The 13,691-nt window shown below is 40.7% G+C and overlaps 1 long non-coding RNA gene across 1 annotated transcript in view; it reads right to left on the bottom strand.

Annotated features, from left to right (window-relative positions):
* Positions 1-690: 690 nt before the first annotated feature.
* Positions 691-13,691, bottom strand: part of LOC137422455 (uncharacterized) — a 207,295-nt gene continuing 194,294 nt past the window's right edge. The window contains exons 3-4 of the long non-coding RNA XR_010983470.2: positions 1,877-1,943; positions 691-1,700 (exon numbers count right to left, since the gene is read on the bottom strand). This is a non-coding gene — a long non-coding RNA (uncharacterized LOC137422455). The remainder of the gene's footprint in view (positions 1,701-1,876; positions 1,944-13,691) is intronic.

The raw sequence follows: 13,691 nt of genomic DNA, 5'->3' as shown, positions 1-13,691 counted from the left end.
GTTTGGTTCAGGTACATATGCAGATTTGACCTATCAGTGGGATTCAAAACTTAAACTGTTCAACCTGGCGGATGTGTGCTCTCTACCGAGCGCCGTTCTAGTTTACCATGTTTCATATTTCTTGGTGGATTTACTGATGCTGCAACATTTGCATCCTTTTATTTCCCTTATAGATGTTTCCACCACTCCTATTATTTTACTAAGATTTATTGAGTCTTTATAATCATTTGATTTATTGGGTCCTGTATAATTGACCTGCTTTATAATCTCAATTTCTTCAGCTACCTGCTCTAATAATTGAATTTTCTTCCAATTAGTTCACGATCATTACCTTTGTCTTTGTGACATTTAGAAATACTGCATACCAAATCCTTCACTTGCAATTCCTACTCATTCCAATAGTTCTTCAAATTACCTGGCACTATAACCTAGCAGAGTGGTATCATCCTCATATTAAACACTAACTGCACTGCGGGCAGTGGGAGGGGGGCTGGAAGACTCCCCCCTGGAATTTTTTCGCAACCACTGGAGATTTCGAATTCTCCTCTTTTTTTCTCTAGGGTCTTGTGCACATTTCGATAGCACAAAAGTCCAAATCGGACTTACTGTTCAGGTGTCACATGACAAATAGTAGTCACATGTCTGGAAAAAAAACTGCAATTTTAGCACATGTTTATGTACAACAATCACATGTGAATGAGGGTTACATGCATTAGGACATCTTTCTATAATTCACCAAATGTCTGTCCGTCTGTCTGTCTGTCCGTCTGTCCGTCTGTTCCCAGGTACCGCAAAAACGGCTGAACCGATCCCAACGAAATATTGGGTGGGTAATCCTGGGACCACCTAGAGTAAAATAGGCTAAATGTTTTTCCATTTTTTCCCCAATTTTCCAATTTTTCCAATTTTTCCAATTTTCCAGTTTTCCAGTTTTTCCAAACACGATGGAATAATATTTACCGATATGAACAGTGATGTGGCTTTTATTGAAATTCTACAAATACTGTTTAGATTTTGATGATTTGCGTGTGATATGATTTAACGGATGTTTATATAAATCGTTTAAAAGAAAAAAAGCCTTCAATTTCTGATATTTTGCCTTTTCATTTGGGCCTCCCAATTGAAGCCCCGCCCATAAGGCGGGTACCGTTGCTCGTGTGAATAATTAGACAAATTAACATATTAATGAAAAAAATGTTTTTACCGTCGACGTTTCAAATTTTCAAGTTCATCGGATCATGGATGGCCGATATCTGATGGGGGGGGGGGGGGGGGCTGGGACACAACCCTCCCTCCCAGTCAGGGAAAGCTAAAAAATCACCCAGTTCAGTTAGGGTTAATGTTTTTTCTTTTTCTACCTTGAATGGAAATTCCAACAATGCAATCACGAAATGTATCCTAATGATGTATTCTATCCTTCAGGTAAGGTGATATAATGCAATCCTGACCCACACCTTGTGTAAAACCAAATCAACGCTAACAGCAAGAGTGTTAGTGCACCATGGTACAAACAATAGGCCAAAGAGCATCCTAACTGTAGGCTCTTGCATCGACTCAGATGGAAACCGTATCACTTTTTCGCAAAACCCACTTGTGAACTTACAAGCAGCAGAGCCTCGAGGCGCCGACCGCATGGTGAATCAGCAAAGATGGATAATTACCTGCCAATCGTTGCGGTCCTTCCTGGCACATTTGAAGGGCTATGGGAGAAAGTTAGCACGAATTCAAGACAGCAGTTGTAAATGCAGACGATTGAAAGGTATATATATAAAAAATAACAATATGAAATTTGATGCAGCAAGAGTTGAATGCAAAGCATTTTCAATAACCCATGAAAATGATAACTACAGAAAGCCAAAGGAGTCAAGAGTTTTACCTTATTGTAGTGTAGAACTACCACTTTCTGAGAATGAATATCAATGAATCAAATATCCAGGTATAATCTGTTCAAATAGAAAGCCATTACATGACACAATATCTGAAACTTTTCCAAAACTTCATTTCAAACAGCTTTTCATGCCATATATATTATAAGAGAGCCATCTGTCCGTGTGTGTGTGTGTGTGTGTGTGAGTGTGTGTGTCTGTCGCCATTTTTCTCAGAGATAGCTGAATGGTTCTTTGTAAAACTTTCAAAAGTTCATCAGTGAGTATCAGGGATTGTTTCAGGCCAAAAAAAAAAGTTTTTTGGGGAAAAAGGAAATTCCTTTTTTGGGGATTAAAAAAAATCGCTTTGTAGTGACTGAGCCTTTGCAGCTATATGAAAGGTCCCTGATTTCCTAATTAGTGTGTGTGTGTGTATGTGTGCGTGTGTGTGTGTGTGCGTGTAATATCATATTAAATATAAATTTTCCTTTTTGGGTGTAGGTAGGAAAGTGTTGTCGGCACCTATATATATATAAAAAAATGGATTTCTTCAAAATGCCAACAGGATTAGAACATCACTGGGCAACGTCAGGTACTCCTGCTAGTATTTGATAGATCTCACTTCAGTATGGTCTGTAAACCGTATTTACATCCATTCAGTTCTTAAAACTCGTAATCCTCATTTTATTTTAATTGCATTATATCGGCGGTTGGATGTCGCACTCATTTTAATACGCTCTGCCAATTCAAAATCTAAGCTTCACGAATCGTAAATAACTTAAACGGACAGTAAATGTTTTTAAATATATATATATGAATTGCAACTCCGTTCCGAGGCGTAATTTATCAGTAGTTGATGCCAGTTTGCGATTCACTGTTGCAGCACTTCACTCTGTAATTGAACCTTGCCATCTATCCATAATCTGTTACATTATCGCTCCATCAACTTGCGAGTAAATCACACGATGCCATCAGAACCATCATGTGGCCCCGACTTTGATTTATGCCAACATATCTGCAATAAAGAAAATCTGCATTCTAAAAATAATTTCACACGTTTAAGAGGCATCAGCAAAAATTGATTGAACGCATCCACAGAGCAGTGAGCGAACAGTTTAAAGGAACAAAAGACACACGGGCTACTCGACAGGTTGCTGAGGGTTGAACCTTGCAATTGGGTATCTACACAAAACTCTTTTGTGGATTATTGGTGAGTGAGATGGCGAGAACCTCAGAGAGGGTACCAGACTGGCACTATTGAGTATTTTTAAATATCTGTAAAAATCCAAGATGGCCACCACCAAATTGTACAAAGCTACTTATTCTCATATCTTCCCAAGGATATATGATTAAAATCATGAATTAAATTCCTTTCATATGTTTTCAGACATAAGGAATCTAATGCTGCCATAATTTACTAAAAAAAAAATACAAATAATTTAAGATGGTGGCCATTTACTGTATATGCTGAAAATTGTTACTAATTATATTGATTTTTCTATCTTCCTCTATTTTTGCAAAAATGAGAATGACAAAACCATGAATCAAGTGACATATATTTCACCGATGTGCGACTTTATTGATACATTTATTGCAACACATGTTTACTGCATGATTAAAAACATGCTTTATTCATTATCTACTATATAAGAGAGCTGTTGGTCTGTGTGTGTGTCTGCCTGCCTGTCTGTGTCGACATTTTTCTCAGAGATGGCTGAACGGATCTTCTTCAAACTTTCAGAGGTTCATCAATGAGTGCCTGGGAGTGTTGTAAGCCAAAAAAAAAAAAGTTTGTTTTTTTGGATTAAAAAAAATCGCTCTCTAGTGCCTAAGACGTTTTGATTAATGACAGTTATATACAAGTACACATTCGCATAAATAAATACAAAACAATCACCAGACAACTAAAACACAACTAAAACAATTCCTGAAGTGGTCAAATTTGGGGGTAAGGCTTTTTCTTCTTCCTGAACGTCATAATACTTAACTCAAATGTGATCAATGACACATTCACCAGCATATATTCAACGAAAAGGTAAAAGATGATTTGACATTTGGTGATGGATTCTGATTTGGATGTAATTGCTTTCCCATTATATTTGCCCTCATTTCAAATACTAGGGCATTGCCCGTACGTGGGTGCCCGTTCCTTGCCAAAAAAAAAAAAAACGCTACCCGTACGCTCTACCCCGCCCGTACGCCCGTAAACAAAAAAAACAACGCTCTTCGCTTCCGCCCTTCGCTCTGACTGAATTGGGAGAAATAATGCGCATAAGAAATCGAATTACGTACCGTAATGGCGGTCAGCTCGTAACGCGCTCAGCTCCGCTCGTCTCACATCGGCCACGCCTACGCAACAAAGCGTTCTGTGATTGGCTGCCGGAAGTTCGCAAATCGTCGCAGTTACGATGAATCGTTTTAATTTAATCGCAGTTTGAATTCGTTTTAAAACATAGTTTAACGGCAACATAGTTTTCCAACGTGAAATAAATGAATACGCTGTCAAATGTGCCGTCCGAGGTAGAGTCTGATCGCCACGTTCGGCACACGTGATAGCTCGCTGCTCTCTGATTGGTTGAAGCGTTTTTTGGACATAGCTCGGTAAGTACTTGTCCGATTAATTTCAAACCTTGAAAAGGCACATCCTCGGGTCCCCAGCAATATACCTGGCAAGTTAAAAGTATATCGGACCCGTGGTTGTCGAGAAACAGCGGTCACAGACAAACGTACAAACGTACAGAGATTACTGGAATTATAGATAGATGTTAATGTTTCTTTTTCTCTTGAGCAACGCCGGGTACTCCAGCTATGAACACGTATATACTTTACTCGGTGTACAAATACAAATACAACTTTGTCTGGGGGGTAACATAGGCTATGTGGCCATGGCCTCATGTGGGTGTGTGGGGGACAGGGAGAGGGGCGTAAATTCTCTATGTAAATGTATACCGTGTAGCACCACCTGGTGATGGTGGCAGAGAGTATTACAATTGCCTTTTTCACCTGGGCAACACTGAGGTTATGAAGCACTCTTTGAACGGGAAAGTTTTTCCTCCTTCCCTTCCCCCTCCCCCAAAACGGAGGGGCCTGTTAAAGCCCCCCCCCCACCCCCAAAAGATGTATATGTAGTATATCCCTCCCCTCCCTCTCCACTCACCTCCCCTCCCACTTCCACTCCCCCCACTCCCTTCCTCACTCCTGCCTCTTCTGATTCAAACCCCCTTTCCACCCCCACCCCCCCTCCCCCGCAATGCTGGGTACTCCTGCTAGTTGGAGCTAAATCAGAGTTTAAATGAAATAATCTAGAGTTAATTACGGTGATCAGAACTAAACAGACTGGTGTATTTTTCAAACATTTTGTTGCATTTTTTCTTGTGTTTGTCGTGCTTCTCATCGTAGTCATCATCCGAATCATTCTCTTCATCGTTAAGCAGTTTCTCCATAGCAGTTGATACCATTTGACACATATGGTATGACAAGACCCATCCAGCCACCTGTTCCTGATTACACTGATTCCGACAAGATTACCTCTTGCCTTCCATTCATTATGTATGTTTGTTCTCCAAACATGTCTGTCGAAACGCCATTCTACACTCCATTTCTATGCCTACACACATGTTCACCCAATTCGAAAGGAACCTCAGCCTCTTCGTCAATTTGCCGCTGGACATACCAGGAAAGGTATCTGGCATATTTCTGGAGTCTTGCAGCCATCTTATGAGGAACCATTCTTCTCATTCATTATTCTCAGTGTTGGTGCATTGATCGACACGGGAAGCAGTGACAGTTTTGTCAGCCACGCTCTGGTTCAAAGTCACGGATGGTCCATCATGCTGACATGGTGGCCTACCCGGGTCTATATGGCGTCCGCTTCCCTGTGTCAGAACAACAAAAGAATCTGTGTTGTAAATCTGGTGGCCAACGGAGTAATGTACACGGATGTTAAACTGTTAGTACTGCAAAATCTGTGCTCTGGTGTCCTGTTGGGTCATGATTTTCCAAATCGACATGGGAGACTGGAAATGCAATTCGAGGGAGCAAGTGCCAAGACCTTCACGGTATGCGGTTTGACAGAAATGGCGATCGACCCTCCGCCGTTGTTTCCGAGTTTAACTCCCGACTGCCATCCGGTCATGGTAAAGTCCAGACGATATTCACGGGTGGACGCTCAATTTATCGCAAGCGAGACCAAACGATTGTTGCGAGAGGGGATTATCGAGACCAGTATTTCACCATGGAGAACTCAAGTACTCGTGGTCGCTTGTCCTAACCACCAGAAATGAATGGTAATCGACTACTCACAAACGATTAATCGATTTACTCAGTTCGACGCCTACCCCCTTTCAAAGATGGATGATATGGTCCGAGAGGTGGCTACCTTCAGGGTATTCAGTACCTTAGATATTCGCTCTGTGTATCATCAGATACCAATTAGAGAAGATGATCGACCTTATACCACATTTGAATCAGGGCAGCGGTTGTACCAATTTCGAAGAATTCCTTTTGGAGTCACGAACGTGGTTTCCTGCTTCCAACATGCGCTCGATGATATCATAGCAAAAGAGCAATTCAAGGATGTGTTTGTGTACATTGACAATGTGACGATCTGTAGCCGGGATCAAGCCGACCATGACGCAAATTTGCAAAGATTCTTGGCCGTGGTGCGAAAGTACAACTTGACTCTCAACGAAGCAAAATGAAAATACTCAGCCAGGACTTTTTTCTTTTTTTTTTTGTGTACAGAGTCGAGGCTCGTGAAAGAGCTAACATTTATCAAACAAACAAATCAAACAAACAAGCAAACAAAGTATATAAAAAGGGGAGCGGTCGACAAGATGGGGAGAGAAGGGGAGGAAGCACACAAACACAACATTTGAGAGCAGGGACATCGGGAGATGTTTTTGGAGGGAGAGGGCCTGGGGGGAGGCAGGATAGGTATAAAACGCAAGGACACCAAGGACTTCCAGGAAAGAAGTCAAAAGTCACCTCAAAAAAGTGGATTTGGGGTGAAATTAGCGGGGGTAGAAAAGATCAAGGTGTTGGATTGGGGAAGATAAGAGATGGTGGTGAACAGCCGTTTTAAAGACCTGGAGGGAGGAGTGGGATTGAAGAGAGTGAGGGAGTTTGTTCCAGAGGCAGGAGAAAAGAGGAATGAAGGAGTGAAGGTGAGCAGAGAGTCCTCGTGGTCGCTTGTACTCGTGGTCGCTTGTCCTAACCACCAGAAATGAATGATTAATCGACTACTCACAAACGATTAATCGATTTACTCAGTTCGGCCGACTACTATCGACTTGTTAGGGTACATGGGGACAGACGGGGAGATTAGACCCGATGCAACTCGCCTGCAACTTTTTCTCGAGATGGCCCCTCCCCCTGATCAGGCTGCTCTTCGCCGAGTACTCCGTTTATTTGCCCATTACTCAAAATAGATCACACGGTACTCAGAGAAGATCAGGCCGCTAGTGGAATGTAAAGTATTTCCGTTGACCTTGTCTGCTAAAGCTGATTTTCAACAACTCAAATCAGACATCGCAGAGGCTGTTGTAACCACAATAGACGAAGCGGTACCTTTCATGATCGAGACGGATGCCAGCAACTGCGCGATTGCTGCTACGCTCAACCAGGCGGGACGCTCCGTCGCATTCTTTTCAAGGACCTTGACTGAGAGCGAACGGTGACACTCTGCGATAGAAAAAGAGGCATACGCTGTCGATGAGGCAGTGAGACGGTGGCGTCACTTTCTCCTGGGCAAACACTTTCAACTGATAACTGATCAACAGTCAGTTGCTTTCATGTATAACGTCTGACATTCTCAAAAGATTAAGAATGACAAAATAGCTTGCTGGCGCATAGAACTGGCCGACTACAGTTTCACGATCGTGTATAGACCTGGGTGGGATAATGTGGCAGCCGATGTGCTGTCTCGGCCTGTATGTGCTGGCATGACGTCAGAAGATTTACATGGGATCCTTCGATCATTGTGTCATCCGGGCGTCACCCGGTTATCCCACTTTTTACGATGTAGAAATCTACCTTTTTCCATCGAAGATGTCCGGCGAATGGATGTTTATATGAATCGTTTAAAATAAAAAAAAGCCTTCAATTTCTGATATTTTGCCTTTTCATTTGGGCTTCCCAATTGAAGCCCCGCCCATAGGGCGGGTACCGTTGCTAATCTTTATAATTCCACGTGTTTCATTTCTGGTAATCTTTGAGTGCAGATTTTGGATTCCAATGGACGTCCACATACGACTTGCAGTGTTATCAATCATTTCGGAAACAACATGCGGAAATGATTCATCCTGGGTATCGGCTGCAGTGGCTGTATTTAATTTGGAAGTTTGGATGTTTCGTTTGCTTACAAATTCTGTGTATCAGTGCTGGTGATACCTGCCACCTGCAGCATGTAGATCTGATTTTGTGGCAGAAACTCTTATTCTCACCTCATTTGCTGATCGATCACCATACTCGGTACACACATCTAGTATTGATCCTTTGAAAGTTTTTTGTTCAGATTGATCTGCTGTCCCGCACATAATGACTCTTTTCCAGCGTGAAGGATTATTTAGGATATTCTCCAGACATACATAACTACAAATCAAAAACTTCCTCTTCAAGTCAAATGTCCCACTCAAGTCCAATTGAAGATCTGAGCGGAAGAAGTATTTTAGTCACATTCTTGGGCAGAGAGAGTTAGAACCAGAAACTCTATCTACACTCTACAGTATAGTAACAATCCATGTCTGTAATACTTTTGCATAATGTTATTTTGTGAATTAAGTACTTCTTCCACTCGGGTCTTCAATTTCCTCCTTCTTATGTGAGGTTCGCTGTGGAAAACAATGGGATTGATCACTGATGCAAAGTTTTTTTTAGTGACCTTCCTCCATGTTGACGAGATGTGTATGTCCATACACATTACCTGTGACATTATATTGTTAATTTCTCATCCTGCTGTAGATGTTGTTCGATTCAATGTGTAGAGAATCATCCCTCTTCTTACTTGTGTTAATGATTGCCTGACTATCTTTGCTCTGGATGATTGTATCTGATTCCTGATCACTTTTGTTGCATGTTTTTAAGAAGTAGCATAAAGGTGCCAAGACCTCACTGTCTTCATTCATCACCTATGTAAAATAAAAAACACATTCATTGAACCGATACCATATTATGTAATGAGGCCAAAAAAAGGTATTGATTTCTCACATTGCCACCATCCAAAATTATTTCTACTTTTATCAGTAAACAATGGCAAAATTGGATCCCTTATGTTTTATAAGATATAAAAAGACATTTCATCTATGTTTTTATCATATCTACTTGCGAATATATGAGAATAAGTATGGTAATGATGCCACAAGGTGGATATTTAAAAATGCTCAATTGTGCCAGTTCAACACCCTCTCTTATATCGTTATAAACATCCCATAGACCAACTAGATGGTATTCATAGAATACTTACCCTGCGCAGTCAACTTATTGCTACCCAACTCTTCTGTTTTTGAACATGGTTTTTCTTTAATCCAATATAGCTGCCAGACCACGTGAGTGATGACATCATAAATTTATATTCTCTAATCAATTGTTGCACAGATCATGCTCAATACATTTCAAACTGATCAGACAAAGCGTTGTCCCTGTCGAATTATGACGTCATAATTATGGCACCAATGACGTCATCGTTAACAACACCTATTCCCCATATGGAGTTCTTTACAATGAGCTATGTTTCAATTTTTTCCATTCAGCGGTTTTGGAGATAGAGGTGCAACATTTTTCGGTTTTTCCAAGATGGCGCCTGTACCACATGACCTATGACGTCATGATTATCAATAAAATATTCCATAGGAGGCGCTCCTATGGTGAAAATTTCGTGTCCATCAGACCAACAGTTGCTGGATTTTTTAAAATAATGATCGGATGGATGTGTTGTATTTGTCGAATTATGACGTCATAACGAAGGCACCGATGACATCACCATTAACATATCTTATTCCCCAATGGGGAGTACTTGACAATGAGCCAGGTCTCAATTTTTTTCCATGAAGTGGTTTCAGAGATATAGAGGTGCGAAGTTTTTCTAAGATGGCGCCTGTACCACGTCACCTATGACGTTATAATAATCATTAAAATATTCCACACGAGGAGGCGCTCCTATGGTGAAAATGTCACGTCAATCGGACCAACGGTTGCCGAGAAAATTAATTTTAAAATTCAGACACGTACGGCACACGGCACACATACGTACCTGAATGCTTAACCCCACATTTCGCTTCGCGAGTGCAGGGTAATTATCCGCAAAAACAAGTTTGTATATACCTACTTGCAATGTTCCACCCAAATATGCCATTTGGCAACCAGACAATACGCTCATTTTCATTGTTGCATGTGATTAATGCGCAATTGAATGGCGATCACCCTTTGGTGCACTGTCCCGGATGAAGACCACTCGGTGGTCGAAACATAAGACCTGAGCCTTGCCTGTTGGGCAGCTATAAAAGTTAGTGGTACCTTCAATTTTTAATATGGATCTTCCCAACTACACCCGTTATGTTTTATGAACCTGTACAGTGGGCTGTAAAAATCAAAGAAAACCTGAAAGCAGATGTCTTTCCTTCTTTCATTATGCTTGCCAGTCTCTAGGAACAGTGATCTTTCTGTGCAGACACAGAAATTGCTCAGTGCTAAGTCAATGAGATGAAGAATATTCTGGATCGATTGATTAATATGGCACAGTAGAAGTAAACATGTCTATTATTGATCAGAAACGAATTTTATTCTTTGTTCTGCTCCACGTCAAGCTGAAGTTGCTTTTCCAGTGGTGTTGAACAATCAACACAAATATACACACAATAAACTATTGCTTGCCGTTTGTAAGAAGTCGAGTAAGAAATAATTGAAATGTGTTGAATGTTTTCCCATCATCCTCACGATGCAGATCTCGACTATGAATCGGATGTTTCCCAAAGAAAGATCTGTTTATCAACGAAAAGTTGATCAGGGTGTGTTGACCACCATGGGAAGCAAAGTAAAGCTGACGTTTCAGGCATGAACCCTTCATCAGAGCAAGAATCAGGTTGTAAACTAGTTATTACAATTCCATACAAAGCTAACCACAAAAATGCAACTGCGAGTTAAAGTGTCTGTTCAGCCATAAAATGTATTTTGGAAGGACCAACGCACAACTGGACACTTCAACAGTATTTGTTATCCTTGCTTAAAGCCGAATATGTGACTCGATTGTTGTGCATGTTGTGCATTTATCATCCTTCTCCAGCTGGACTTATAGGTTGGAAGGCCGAAGGAGTCAGCCATTCTTCCTCAAAAAGTAGCGTTGCATTTTGGCATGTCAGCCAAGTACGTTGCCAGCTTTCTGATTCACATGTTCCGCTAGTACTATGATGAGCTGTTGTCAGGACAACAAGCATCATTTGGGTAAACCCTAACAATAACCTTTTAACCCTTTATTTATTTATTTATTCATTTATTTTACAAGAGTCATTTCTCAACAAAAATTAGGTATCCTGGGCTGAAGTTTTAAATGCTGGCTTGCATATCTCCTTTTATGGGTTGCTTTAATCCTGGTGTTACCTGAGTGGTTTAGGCTTAAGATCTTAGGGAACGAAACGATAATAGTTGCTGTTTTTCGCCATTTTTCTTACATTCCTGGTCCTGAACTTTGAGTTGGTGCCATGAGCTGAATATTTAGTATGGTCATGGGTTTTCTAAAACATTTTTGCAATTCGTATGATGTCCACCACCAATTTTTCGTATCATAATACAATTGATGAGTTGTTTTAAATTGTTTGATAGCAATTTGTTGAGCAAAGCCTAAAACATCTCAGCAGGCCCCGGAAGAGATGCAAGAAGCACAAATTGTATGACCTTTGACTGCCAATCCCTGCAGCAGGTCATCAGGTAGTAGTCACAGTGTTCTCTCACAAATGTGTCTCATTCATCGATTTTTTTCAAACACTCCTGATAATTGATCAATTGTCAATATGTATAGAAAACGTTTGGAACATTTTTTTTTTGCAAATGTAAACACAATCTGTTCATTGAATCACGGTTATTTTGCACGTTTTATTGTTACCAGTGCACCCGCTAACTACGGGAGGGGCAGAAAGGGTCATTCGTCTTTGGGGTATATAGATTACAGTCGATATATGGTCTGGTCTCAAGAACATTGGGTGTGTGTTCATTCACCAAGTTTCTTGTGAAGAGATCGCCAGGTTGTTTAAGCATTCGAGCAAGCATTCCATGCAAAACCCTTAAGGAACGGCTGGCTTGGCAAGCGCTAGCTGCTTGGTAAATGAGCACACCCCGGGCTTCCTGCCTTTCAGTTTCGTGTTAAACAGAAGGAGTGAGTTTCAAAAGTTCACTACGAAAAACGCCACGTTATCGCCAGGAAGGGTCATGTTATTAACCCAACACTTATGTGGTATATAGAGTACAGTAGATCTTTGCTCAGTTCTGTAAGTAAAATTTACCTCACGCATGTCGGGATTCCTCCAAATTTCTTCATTTAGTGTTATAAACAGCATTAGCGACTGTTTAAAAAGCTAATCATACGTGTTTGTGGTTCATAATATTCATTACTGTTCATTACTTCAGAGGCGCGTGCGATTTGCACTTCTGGAAGAAGAAGAGCTCTCTTCCGGTCGTTCGATTTGGACTCTTCTCTTCTCGGAAGCTCTTCTGCCTCTTCCCGTTATCCAGCAGAAGAGGTGCGGGCTCTTCGAAAACAAAATGGCCTCGCCGATTACTTTGAAAGAACTTTGTCATATATGACACGTTGATATTACAGCTGTATGGCAAGTTTGCTTAACAGGCTTAACTCACTTAATCACGAGTGCTATTTTACTTATTTGTTGTTTTCTTGGTAATTAGTGAGTGATATGGGAGTGATATATACGCCGTTTTCACCCATAATTTCAGTCACGGAGAAACGCTGCTGGTTATACTTACGCAGCCAAACTTGCAAGTGAAAACACAATCTGGATATTTGCATCAACTTGGGATGTAGTGTCATCTTTGTCTAATTCTTCCATCATGAGCGCGAGTAATACATGTTTGGCCGCCATCTTGCTTCTCTTCTGCCTGTTCGGCGCAAAACAATCTTCCGGAAGAGGCTTCTGTCTTCGGAAGAGACCAAATCGCACGCGCCTCTGGTAGAGGCTGTTGCTCCCACAAAAACGCCATGATAAGCTATTTATATACGTTTAGGCTAGTGGCCAAATGAGGTTTTGGGTGGCATACCCCTACCCAAGGTAGAACAAGTCACACCCTATTTTTTCTTGAAGAGGGATGTTTGGGGAGTTAGAAAATCATGGTTGTGAACCTGAGATCATTGCACAACATTTTGAAAATCACGTTTACATATGTACCACTGCAGACTGCAAAAATTGATTTAATCGCCACAGATTTTGGCTCATATTGGCTCATATATTTGTTAATACTGGTGCTACAAACACAAATTTGGTACCAAAATGTGCGGCATGATGACATATATATCTGTAAAAACCATTTGTGATGTAAGAAAGGCTTTTGTGTGACCTACAGGCAAAAATAGTGGAATTTTACTCAACAAATCAGCTTCAGGTTTACCAATAAATATCAACAAAAACATTAATTACTTCAAAATTATTGGACTTGCAGTCATACTTGTTACATCAACATAATCCAAGTTTATTTACCCTTTGAAAAATATATCTAATGATATAATTGTCACTGAAATTATATAGTTATAACTGAAATCATATGTCGCCGCACTAATGCTGACCGATAGAAATCCCGAAGCAGATATGCAACATGAAGAATTGACTT

This window comes from Myxine glutinosa, chromosome 2 (assembly GCF_964187855.1).
Source record: "Myxine glutinosa chromosome 2, kmMyxGlut1.1, whole genome shotgun sequence".
Taxonomy (NCBI): domain Eukaryota; kingdom Metazoa; phylum Chordata; class Myxini; order Myxiniformes; family Myxinidae; genus Myxine; species Myxine glutinosa.
Note: the sequence above shows the minus strand (reverse complement) of the source record. Positions and strands in the feature narration are given on the sequence as shown.